The sequence below is a fragment of the Pan paniscus genome, chromosome 8 (assembly GCF_029289425.2).
Source record: "Pan paniscus chromosome 8, NHGRI_mPanPan1-v2.0_pri, whole genome shotgun sequence".
Taxonomy (NCBI): domain Eukaryota; kingdom Metazoa; phylum Chordata; class Mammalia; order Primates; family Hominidae; genus Pan; species Pan paniscus.
The window spans coordinates 48,151,649-48,164,094 of record NC_073257.2 but is presented as its reverse complement, the minus strand read 5'-3'; the positions used below and the strand labels follow the sequence as shown (position 1 = coordinate 48,164,094).

At 42.8% G+C, this 12,446-nt stretch overlaps 1 protein-coding gene across 9 annotated transcripts in view; it reads right to left on the bottom strand.

Annotated features, from left to right (window-relative positions):
* Positions 1 to 12,446, bottom strand: part of CCNY (cyclin Y) — a 330,334-nt gene that overhangs the window by 54,834 nt on the left and 263,054 nt on the right. The gene's annotated exons all lie outside the window — the stretch shown is intronic.

The following is a 12,446-nucleotide window of genomic DNA, read 5'->3' as shown; positions in this document are numbered from 1 at the left end:
ACCCACTTTCCTTACTCTTGAAATACAGTTGATTTAGGGGCCATGGAAAATGCAGCCAATGTTAATTTAGAATCTCCTGGTTAATCTGCTTGAATTTCAGCAGGTAAAGTTATAATGAAAAAATATTGCTTTGTTAAGGACAAAGTAAGTTTTAAAGGGGAAGATTATCTGATACTTTTGAAAATACAACCAACGAATGACCTTTAGGTAGTTCTTTGTGTGGTCTTATGACAGGTTCTTTCATAACTGTACAAGTTTTGGGCTCTTTGGAGAACTTTAAAACAGAATTCCTTCTAGAAGGTACTGGTGAAGTAAACAGAATTTATAGCACACACTGATGACACCTAGTTGAACACTAAATAGATTTCTGGCAACAATCGGGCAATATGATTAGTACACATCAATCTGGATAGTTTCTGATCAAAAGAAAACTAGAAAAAAAATTAAATTATGCAAACAAGTTTCCACGTGCCTGATGCTATGTTGAATGTCTAAGTGTCATTTTCAGCAACAAAAAAACTTAATAATCCCTTGCGGATCACAATGTCTTCTGCCTGACCTGCCCGCCTGCAACACACCCTGGGTATACACAGTTCACAAATTTAGTAAAGGAAGCCTCAACGTTAGAGACCAAATGCCCTGTTCAATATCTTAAAATTTATTTCTCATTTAATAAGGTTTCCTCAGTAATAAAGTAAGGAAAATGTGAGGCAGTCTGAGAAATACATAAACAATGTTATAAACAGAATCTCTTCTCAAAACTAGATAACAAATGATACTAGTTACTTCTTTGGGGTTCCAATTTCTGAAATCACAGTTAGCACTGCGCTGCTGAAGCATCCTGACCCTCGGAGCCCTAGTCTCACATCAACAGCAAACAGGTCAGAAGGAAAGAACCACAACCAGGAAAATTCAGAAGCTGAGGCATCTTCCCCAGGGTTCTTTCCTTAGGCTTACACTCTCAAGTGCCTGTGTGGGGACAGGGCATAGAGAACGCTTGTGAAATTCAAGTCTGAAGTCAAATGTCAGTTTTCATATGGCATTTAACATGTATCAAATGAATCACATTTCATTAAGAAAATCCAGACATTTAAACCAATTCTCTTCCTCTTTTTAAACTCTTGTAGAATCACATGTAAGTCATAGAAGACACACTAAAGCCTCAGACTCTAATAACAGCTATTACCACAGGTGATAAACTAAAAATGCTTAAGGAATTTTTCCTACAGATGTAAAATCTACTACAAACAAAAATCTATGTTTAACACAGATACCATATTTAACATTAAAAGTCAGTAATTAATTAAATTTTTTCTGGTGTTAATAAACTTTTAGAGATATGGGATAACTTTAGAAATCCCAACAATGAAGGAAAAAGACAATAATATTTCATTTGTGTTTCTTGTGGGTTTCAATTGTTTCCTCTGATGCAAACTCCTTCCAGATTAAAATGTAACAGGGCTTGCAAAGAATAAATGGTTTCCCTAAGAAAATATAAGCCACAAAGTCAGGGCAAGAAGAGTGATGCACGGGGTCATGGGAACCCTCGGAATACAGAGAATGTCCCATCATAATCTAGGAAGTAACCTTTGTGAGTTGACAGGGAGGGCACCCCTCTGTGTGCACCATCCCTAAGGTTCAGAGGGTTAACTCAAAGCCAGCCACACAAAGGGACCCTGCCCTGGCCTGAGGACTGCCCCAGCTGCGGGTCTGAGCACCCCAGAACTAAGGGCTTATCTGCCAAAGCCCTCAATCCCAGGCGGATGCCAACCCAGCTTTTAAACTATTTAATAACTTCGAAACTGAATAAAGATCCCAAGTATTGAGTTATAAGCTGAAATAGCTGTAATCCTTCTACTAGAAATGCTCTTGACCCCAGGGTTGTCTCTGTTTTTTTTTTTTTTTTTTTTGAACTGGTCCTCTCAGGGTGTGGTGGAGGAAAGTACAACACCTCCTGCTTTGTGGTACCATCCAACAACTGACCGATGCTCGGCCTCTGGAAGTGGCAGAGGTGTATCACTCACAGAACAGAGCATTCTAATTCGATAGTTTTCATAAGCACACGTGTGTCAGGTAGTTCTCGGTGTTACTCAAAATGTTTTTGTTAATGTATTGCTCCATGATTCTGAAACACTGGTATGCTTGTACATGTGCGTGCACATGCACACACAGACCCTCCCACTTAGGTTCCCATCTTTGCTAGTAAATGACACAGCAAAGTGATGTGCTGGAGAAACAGCAGGGCATGACTCTTGGTAGTTAATCTGACTTGGACATAACTAGCTGCGTGGCCTGGGCAAGTTACCTGGCCTCCCTCTCTGCCCCTCAGTTTCCTCAGCTGTAAAACAGAGATGAAAATGACAGACCCTACCTCATGGGTCTATCAGAAGGAGTGCATGAATTAGTATTTGTAAAGCACCTTGAGCAGGGCGAGTGTGTGGGAAGCACCTGCCGGTAATCGTTAAGTAGAAACTGCGTTAAACAGGTCAAAAAAGCGACAGGGATGTTCTTTATGCCTAATGCCTGCAACATTTTGGAAAACCATAAAAGGAAATGTCTAAGGCAATGTTTTACTTGCAAAAGATGGGCATCACCCTATAAACAATTTAGAAAGATTGTCCCAAATATAGTAAGTGTCTTGGTGAGAGCGCAGATACTACAGAGTTAACCACGAACTGCTTAGAAGGGGAGCCTGATGAGTGAGAAGCCCAATTATGAATTATTCTAAAGAAATAAAATTTATATCTTTGAAATAATGTGAACCTTACAGATTAAGTTATGAATATGCAGAATAATCGAATTTTAGAGCTAGACTGAAGCAAGGTCATTTAGTCCATGTATTCACACAATGTCTATAGTACAAAATATGATTTACATCAAGGTCCACTAATATACAAAAATTGTTGAATGATATATTTAAGAAGATTTTATTGAAGAGTTATCCTGTGTCCCAAATAATGAGATTATCCCCTTAGATAATTCCAATACTGATGTCTGTCAGATACAAAGATACATGGATACACACATGTACATGCACACACAAACATACGATCAAAGCACAGGATGAAGAGGAGGAGAAAGCAGGGATAAGACTTCCACTGGACCTTCCACAATGACCCCAAATCTTCCTCCCAACTATTTCAACTGCTCCCACCCGCGACACCTCCTCAAATCCTCCACCCATCACCATGCTGAGCTCCCCACAGGGAGTTTGAGTCACAGAACCCAGAGGCCACCAGACAGCGTCCCCTCACCTTCTTGCCTCTTTCTTGGCAAATCGGTCATCCCTCCCCCTACCTGGAGTAGAAGCTCTAACTCTCTTCAGGCCAGAACTAATTAGTCCCTCAGCTTCTTCAAAATGTCTTTCTGAATTGGCTCAACCTCCACACTCCCTCCCCATTCACAAAAAACTCTAAGTCCGCTATGCAGATGGGTCCTCTGCAGTCCTCCTACCAATTTGATATTTGAACTGAAGCTTTTTTCTTTCTGGGATTTCCTCCTTGCTTTCCCCCATCTTTCTGGCTACTCAGTCGCAGTCCTTTTGTGGACTCTGCTTCTCTGAATTTCCTCAAATGTAATGGTCTTTTCTTCTTCCTCTAAACACCTTCCCAGGGGACTCTCAGCCACTCTCATTAATTCAACTACCTTCTCCCCTCTGTTGGGTCCCAAATCTCTCCTTTCTGGCCCCAACTTCTCTTCTGAGCTCACTACTTGCCTGGTTGACCCCTCCATCTCAATGTTCCTCATGGGTACCTCAAATGCCAAACTAATTTGTTCCTCTAATCAACTGTAATGGCTTAAAACCAGAAATCCACAAAATATTCTTGAATTTTGTTTTCCTTTCTGTTGGTTTCCTTGTATCAAGTGCTATCGATTCTATTCCAGGTACACTTCCACATCATCCTTTCCCCTGCACCCCTCTAGCCACTATCTGGTATATGAAAGCCACGTGGACTCTCACCTGTATCACTACAGTAACCACCTTGCCTCGAGGCTCACTCCTCTCTAAACCATTCTTCTTCAAGTGCTACTGTCACCTTAATACAAAGCAAATCGGATTGTGTTGCCTCCCTGCCTAGATGGTTCTGACGTTCTCCACTGGGGAGAGACACACGAGTCAACTCTCCATCTCTCCAGGTTCACGGTTCACTTCCTCTTTCCCTGCACACCACACTTGGACATAATTCAAAGATGAAAGGAACAACGGCCACTTTTATTTAATGGCCATCAAAGATGAACCCACAGTGTTCTGGGTTACTTTACGTGTATTCACTTAGAGCTCACAAACATTCAGAGCCCTGCACTGCAGGGTAGAATTCCCATTTTACAGGTAAGGAGATCAGAGAAATGAAGTAGCATTTCTAACACCAAATCTAAGACACCAGAGCTTAAAGCCATGTTTGTCTGACTCCCAAGTCCGTGCCTCCCTCCCTGGGGTTCTGCAGCCCTTCCCTTGAGCTGTTCTCTCCTAAACCTTCTTGTACAATACCCTAAAGACCTTTTCCCCTCCCTGACTCCACTCATCCTTCAGCACTCTGCTGACAGTGCTTCCTCTAGATGCCTTCCTACCGCCAGACCACCTGGGCTGGGTACCCTTCTGTGTGTTCTATGCCCGTGTTCACCCTCCACAGCACCAGTCACTCTCCATTGTCATTTCTGGCTCACTTTTCTATATGTCTCCAGGGTCTAGACTGCAGGTGTCTTGGAGGTACAGACTGGTATTTTCTTGAATCAGCAAATGAAGAACAGCTCCATCCCGGGACTAGAGTGCTCACTGCCCCCAACTGTGGGAAGTCATCTGCCTCCATTATGGCACAGGATCCTCTGTGAGGGAGACCACAGTGTGGCCACAGCAGCTGTGTTACGGCAGAAAGGGGCATGCTGTGTGGCAATGAGCTGGCCGCAGGGGCCTGCACCATTGGGCAATGAAATGCTGACACGTGCAGAACACATGAAGTGAGGCATGGCAGGCAGATCAAGGAGCCAAGTTCATGTGGACTAGACACTCCAGACAGGCAGGGCAGGAGCACAGTGGAGTCAGAAAGCCCAGTGCTTGGCTGCAGCTCTGCCACTGATGAGTTGTGTAAATGTGGGCAAGTTACTTACAGAGGACAATCACACATCCTGGCTTGATCAGGACAGCCGTAGTTTGTCCCTGTTGTCCTAGAATAACCAATAATAGTAACCCCTTTCATAATTAATTAAAATGTATAAGCCTATCACCTTAGGCTTAGCCTCCCAAAGCTTCAATGTCTTCATCAATAAAATTCAGATACAGAACCTGTCCTTCATTGTGGTGCTGTGAAGAATAACACCTGTAAAGTGCTTAGCATGTACATGAACTGAATAAATATTAAGTCATTTAACACTTAAGAGTCTCTAGGCTTTAACTTCCCATTTTCAATGACTGTCTTACTACTTCTTAGAAAGGTTTGTTAGGATCAAAAAAAAGCATTAAATAATGTAAGGCCCAGGCATGGTAGCTCATGCCTATAATTCCAGCACTTTGGGAAGCCCAAGTGGGAGAATCAATTGAGCCCAGGAGTTCGAGACCAACCTGAGCCATAGAGCAAGACCTCATCTCTACAAAAAATAGAAATAAATTAGCCAGGTGTGGTGATGCATGCCTGTGGTGCCAGCTACCCAGGAGGCTGAGGCGGGAAGATCGGTTGGGCCCAGGAAGTCAAGACTGCCGTGAGCCATGATTGTGCCACTACACTCTACCCTGAGTGACAGAGTGAAACCTTGTCTCACAAATAAATAAATAAATAAAATGAAGTATTATTATTAGTGGAAAAGAAGGAGTAAAAGTTTGTGAAAATCAGTGAAATAAATGAAATCTCTAAATATGAAAGCTCCACAATTTTTTTTTATCTTAAGGAGGGCAAACTATGACCTTGATAGAGGAGGCAGGTTATGACCTTGATAGAGGAGGCAGGTTTCGGTCTGCAGCCTCCTCGGGCCACAGAGAACTGGCCACTTGCACTGGCATTCCTTGACTAGGAATGAACGAAAGGCCTGCTGGAGTGCAGAAGTGGAGGGGAGGCTGGGTTGCAGGATCACACCTGCCACCTGCTGAACTCCCAGCTCACAGACAGTCTCCACGAAACCATAAAGGCCACTCATTTTGCAGAACTGTCTTCGCCTTATTCACACAGCTAATACAGGGTGGAGTGGAATTCAAGAACTTTGTGTGGGATTCTGAAGCCTGTGAAACCCAGAGCACTGATCAGCAAGAGCAGGTGTGCTCACAGGGGGATGCCCATGCGTGGAAGGCACCCAGCTGGGAGAGAGGAAAGCACCATCATCACTTTTCCAGGACCACCAGGGGTCACAGAGACACAAAGACAAAAAGCAAAATAAAAAAATCTTCCTCTCTGACCTCAAAGTGTTCACAAACTAATGTTCCATAGAAAGAAAAAGAAGGTACAGGTTAGGCACAGTGGCTCATGGCTGTAATCCCAGCACTTTCGGAGGCCGAGGCAGCTGGATCACTTGAGGTCAGGAGTTTGAGACCAGCCTGGCCAACATGGTGAAACCCTGTCTCTATTAAAAATACAAAAATTAGCTGGGCGTGGTGGCAGGTGCCTGTAATCCCAGCTACTCAGGAGGCTGAGGCAGGAGAATCACTTGAACCCGGAAGGCAGAGGTTGCAGTGAGCCAAGATCACACCACTGTACTCCAGCCTGGGTGAAAGAGCAAGACTCTGACCCCCTACCCCCAGCCCCCCAAAAAGGGTACAGCTTTTAGCAGGATCAATTATTTACAGCAAGACTAAAGTAGAAGGCAAATACCCATGGAGTTAAGAACCCAGGTGAACCAAATCATTCTCTATGAAAGCGAGAAAATAAGCCAACTTTGGATCTCAGAACAAAAATTGGGAAAATGCCAACTTTATGGTAGAATTCTGCTCTGTAGAAATGTCTTTGGCCATAAAAAGGAATGAAGTTCTGAGATACACGGATGAACCTTGAGAACATTATGCTAAGTGAAAGAAGCCACTCACAAAAGGCCATGTATTATATGATTACATTTATATAAAATATCCAAAATAGACAATTCTACAAACAGTAGACTAGTGGGGGAGGGGAAGGAGTAGGAATGACTGCTAATGGGTACAGGGTTTCTTTTGGGGGTGATGAATATGTTCTAAAATTAACTGTGATGACGGTTGCACACCTCTGTGGTTACACTAAAAACCACTGAACTGTATATTTTTAAAAGGTGAATTTTCCATGTTAATTATGTATCAATAAAACTTAATTGAAAAATAAGTTTTTCAGTAGAAATTAAAAAGTCAAAGGCCAAGGTCAAGAAAAAACCCTGAGCCAAGATGGCCGAATAGGAACAGCTCCGGTCTACAGCTCCCAGCGTGAGCAACGCAGAAGACGGGTGATTTCTGCATTTCCATCTGAGGTACCGGGTTCATCTCACTAGGGAGTGCCAGACAGTGGGCGCAGGCCAGTGGGTGCGCACACCGTGCGTGAGCCGAAGCAGGGCGAGGCATTGCCTCACCTGGGAAGCGCAAGGGGTCAGGGAGTTCCCTTTCCGAGTCAAAGAAAGGGGTGACGGACGCACCTGGAAAATCGGGTCACTCCCACCCGAATATTGTGCTTTTCAGACCGGCTTAAAAAACGGCGCACCACGAGACTATATCCCACACCTGGCTCGGAGGGTCCTACGCCCACGGAATCTCGCTGATTGCTAGCACAGCAGTCTGAGATCAAACTGCAAGGCCGCAGCGAGGCTGGGGAAGGGGCGCCCGCCATTGCCCAGGCTTGCTTAGGTAAACAAAGCAGCCAGGAAGCTCAAACTGGGTGGAGCCCACCACAGCTGAAGGAGGCCTGCCTGCCTCTGTAGGCTCCACCTCTGGGGGCAGGGCACAGACAAACAAAAAGACAGCAGTAACCTCTGCAGACTTAAATGTCCCTGTCTGACAGCTTTGAAGACAGCAGTGGTTCTCCCAGCACGCAGTTGGAGATCTGAGAACGGGCAGACTGCCTCCTCAAGTGGGTCCCTGACCCCCGAGCAGCCTATCTGGGAGGCACCCCCCAGCAGGGGCACACTGACACCTCACACGGCAGGGTATTCCAACAGACCTGCAGCTGAGGGTCCTGTCTGTTAGAAGGAAAACTAACAAACAGAAAGGACATCCACACCGAAAACCCATCTGTACATCACCATCATCAAAGACCAAAAGCAGATAAAACCACAAAGATGGGGAAAAAACAGAACAGAAAAACTGGAAACTCTAAAACGCAGAGCGCCTCTCCTCCTCCAAAGGAACGCAGCTCCTCACCAGCAACGGAACAAAGCTGGATGGAGAATGATTTTGACGAGCTGAGAGAGGAAGGCTTCAGACGATCAAATTACTCTGAGCTACGGGAGGACATTCAAACCAAAGGCAAAGAAGTTGAAAACTTTGAAAAAAATTTAGAAGAATGTATAACTAGAATAACCAATACAGAGAAGTGCTTAAAGGAGCTGATGGAACTGAAAACCAAGGCTCGAGAACTAGGTGAAGAATGCAGAAGCCTCAGGAGCCGATGCGATCAACTGGAAGAAAGGGTATGAGCGATGGAAGATGAAACGAATGAAATGAAGCGAGAAGGGAAGTTTAGAGAAAAAAGAATAAAAAGAAATGAGCAAAGCCTCCAAGAAATATGGGACTATGTGAAAAGACCAAATCTACGTCTGATTGGTGTACCTGAAAGTGATGGGGAGAATGGAACCAAGTTGGAAAACACTCTGCAGGATATTATCCAGGAGAACTTCCCCAATCTAGCAAGGCAGGCCAACGTTCAGATTCAGGAAATACAGAGAACGCCACAAAGATACTCCTCGAGAAGAGCAACTCCAAGACACATAATTGTCAGATTCACCAAAGTTGAAATGAAGGAAAAAATGTTAAGGGCAGCCAGAGAGAAAGGTCGGGTTACCCACAAAGGGAAGCCCATCAGACTAACAGCGGATCTCTCAGCAGAAACCCTACAAGGCAGAAGAGAGTGGGGGCCAATATTCAACATTCTTAAAGAAAAGAATTTTCAACCCAGAATTTCATATCCAGCCAAACTAAGCTTCATAAGTGAAGGAGAAATAAAATACTTTACAGACAAGCAAATGCTGACCGATTTTGTCACCACCAGGCCTGCCCTAAAAGAGCTCCTGAAGGAAGCGCTAAACATGGAAAGGAACAACCGGTACCAGCTGCTGCAAAATCATGCCAAAATGTAAAGACCATCAAGACTAGGAAGAAACTGCATCAACTAACGAGCAAAATCACCAGCTAACATCATAATGACAGGATCAAATTCACACATAACAACATTAACTTTAAATGTAAATGGACTAAATTCTCCAATTAAAAGACACAGACTGGCAAGTTGGATAAAGAGTCAAGACCCATCAGTGTGCTGTATTCAGGAAACCCATCTCACGTGCAGAGACACACATAGGCTCAAAATAAAAGGATGGAGGAAGATCTACCAAGCAAATGGAAAACAAAAAAAGGCAGGGGTTGCAATCCTAGTCTCTGATAAAACAGACTTTAAACCAACAAAGATCAAAAGAGACAATGAAGGCCATTACATAATGGTAAAGGGATCAATTCAACAAGAGGAGCTAACTATCCTAAATATATATGCACCCAATACAGGAGCACCAAGATTCATAAAGCAAGTCCTGAGTGACCTACAAAGAGACTTAGACTCCCACACATTAATAATGGGAGACTTTAACACCCCACTGGCAACATTAGACAGATCAACGAGACAGAAAGTCAACAAGGATACCCAGGAATTGAACTCAGCTCTGCACCAAGCGGACCTAATAGACATCTACAGAACTCTCCACCCCAAATCAACAGAATATACATTTTTTTCAGCACCACACCACACCTATTCCAAAATTGACCACATAGTTGGAAGTAAAGCTCTCCTCAGCAAATGTAAAAGAACAGAAATTATAACAAACTATCTCTCAGACCACAGTGCAATCAAACTACAACTCAGGATTAAGAATCTCACTCAAAGCAGCTCAACTACATGGAAACTGAACAACCTGCTCCTGAATGACTACTGGGTACATAACGAAATGAAGGCAGAAATAAAGATGTTCTTTGAAACCAAGGAGAACAAAGACACAACATACCAGAATCTCTGGGATGCATTCAAAGCAGTGTGTAGAGGGAAATTTATAGCACTAAATGCCCACAAGAGAAAGCAGGAAAGATCCAAAATTGACACCCTAACATCACAATTAAAAGAACTAGAAAAGCAAGAGCAAACACATTCAAAAGCTAGCAGAAGGCAAGAAATAACTAAAATCAGAGCAGAACTGAAGGAAATAGAGACACAAAAAACCCTTCAAAAAATCAATGAATCCAGGAGCTGGTTTTTTGAAAGGATCAACAAAATTGATAGACCGCTAGCAAGACTAATAAAGAAAAAAGAGAAGAATCAAATAGACACAATAAAAAATGATAAAGGGGATATCACCACCGATCCCACAGAAATACAAACTACCATCAGAGAATACTACAAACACCTCTACACAAATAAACTAGAAAATCTAGAAGAAATGGATACATTCCTCGACACATACACTCTCCCAAGACTAAACCAGGAAGAAGTTGAATCTCTGAATAGACCAATAACAGGAGCTGAAATTGTGGCAATAATCAATAGTTTACCAACCAAAAAGAGTCCAGGACCAGATGGATTCACAGCCGAATTCTACCAGAGGTACAAGGAGGAACTGGTACCATTCCTTCTGAAACTATTCCCATCAATAGAAAAAGAGGGAATCCTCCCTAACTCATTTTATGAGGCCAGCATCATTCTGATACCAAAGCTGGGCAGAGACACAACCAAAAAAGAGAATTTTAGACCAATATCCTTGATGAACATTGATGCAAAAATCCTCAATAAAATACTGGCAAACTGAATCCAGCAGCACATCAAAAAGCTTATCCACCATGATCAAGTGGGCTTCATCCCTGGGATGCAAGGCTGGTTCAATATACGCAAATCAATAAATGTAATCCAGCATATAAACAGAACCAAAGACAAAAACCACATGATTATCTCAATAGATGCAGAAAAAGCCTTTGACAAAATTCAACAACCCTTTATGCTAAAAACTTTCAATAAATTAGGTATTGATGGGACGTATTTCAAAATAATAAGAGCTATCTATGACAAACCCACAGCCAATATCATACTGAATGGGCAAAAACTGGAAGCATTCCCTTTGAAAACTGGCATAAGACAGGGATGCCCTCTCTCACCGCTCCTATTCAACATAGTGTTGGAAGTTCTGGCCAGGGCAATCAGGCAGGAGAAGGAAATAAAGGGTATTCAATTTGGAAAAGAGGAAGTCAAATTGTCCCTGTTTGCAGATGACATGATTGTTTATCTAGAAAACCCCATCATCTCAGCCCAAAATCTCCTTAAGCTGATAAGCAACTTCAGCAAAGTCTCAGGATACAAAATCAATGTACAAAAATCACAAGCATTCCTATACACCAACAACAGACAAACAGAGAGCCAAATCATGAGTGAACTCCCATTCACAATTGCTTCAAAGAGAATAAAATACCTAGGAATCCAACTTACAAGGGATGTGAAGGACCTCTTCAAGGAGAACTACAAACCACTGCTCAAGGAAATAAAAGAGGATACAAACAAATGGAAGAACATTCCATGCTCATGGGTAGGAAGAATCAATATTGTGAAAATGGCCATACTGCCCAAGGTAATTTACAGATTAAATGCCATCCCCATCAAGCTACCAATGACTTTCTTCACAGAATTGGAAAAAACTACTTTAAAGTTCATATGGAACCAAAAAAGAGCCCGCATCGCCAAGTCAATCCTAAGCCAAAAGAACAAAGCTGGAGGCATCACACTACCTGACTTCAAACTATACTACAAGGCTACAGTAACCAAAACAGCATGGTACTGGTACCAAAACAGAGATATAGATCAATGGAACAGAACAGAGCCCTCAGAAATAACGCCACATACCTACAACTATCTGATCTTTGACAAACCTGAGAAAAACAAGCAATGGGGAAAGGATTCCCTATTTAATAAATGGTGCTGGGAAAACTGGCTAGCCATATGTAGAAAGCTGAAACTGGATCCCTTCCTTACACCTTATACAAAAATCAATTCAAGATGGATTAAAGATTTAAACATTAGACCTAAAACCATAAAAACCCTAGAAGAAAACCTAGGCATTACCATTCAGGACATAGGTGTGGGCAAGGACTTCATGTCCAAAACACCAAAAGCAATGGCAACCAAAGCCAAAATTGACAAATGGGACCCAATTAAACTAAAGAGCTTCTGCACAGCAATAGAAACTACCATCAGAGTGAACAGGCAACCTACAACATGGGAGAAAATTTTTGCAACCTACTCATCTGACAAAGGGCTAATATC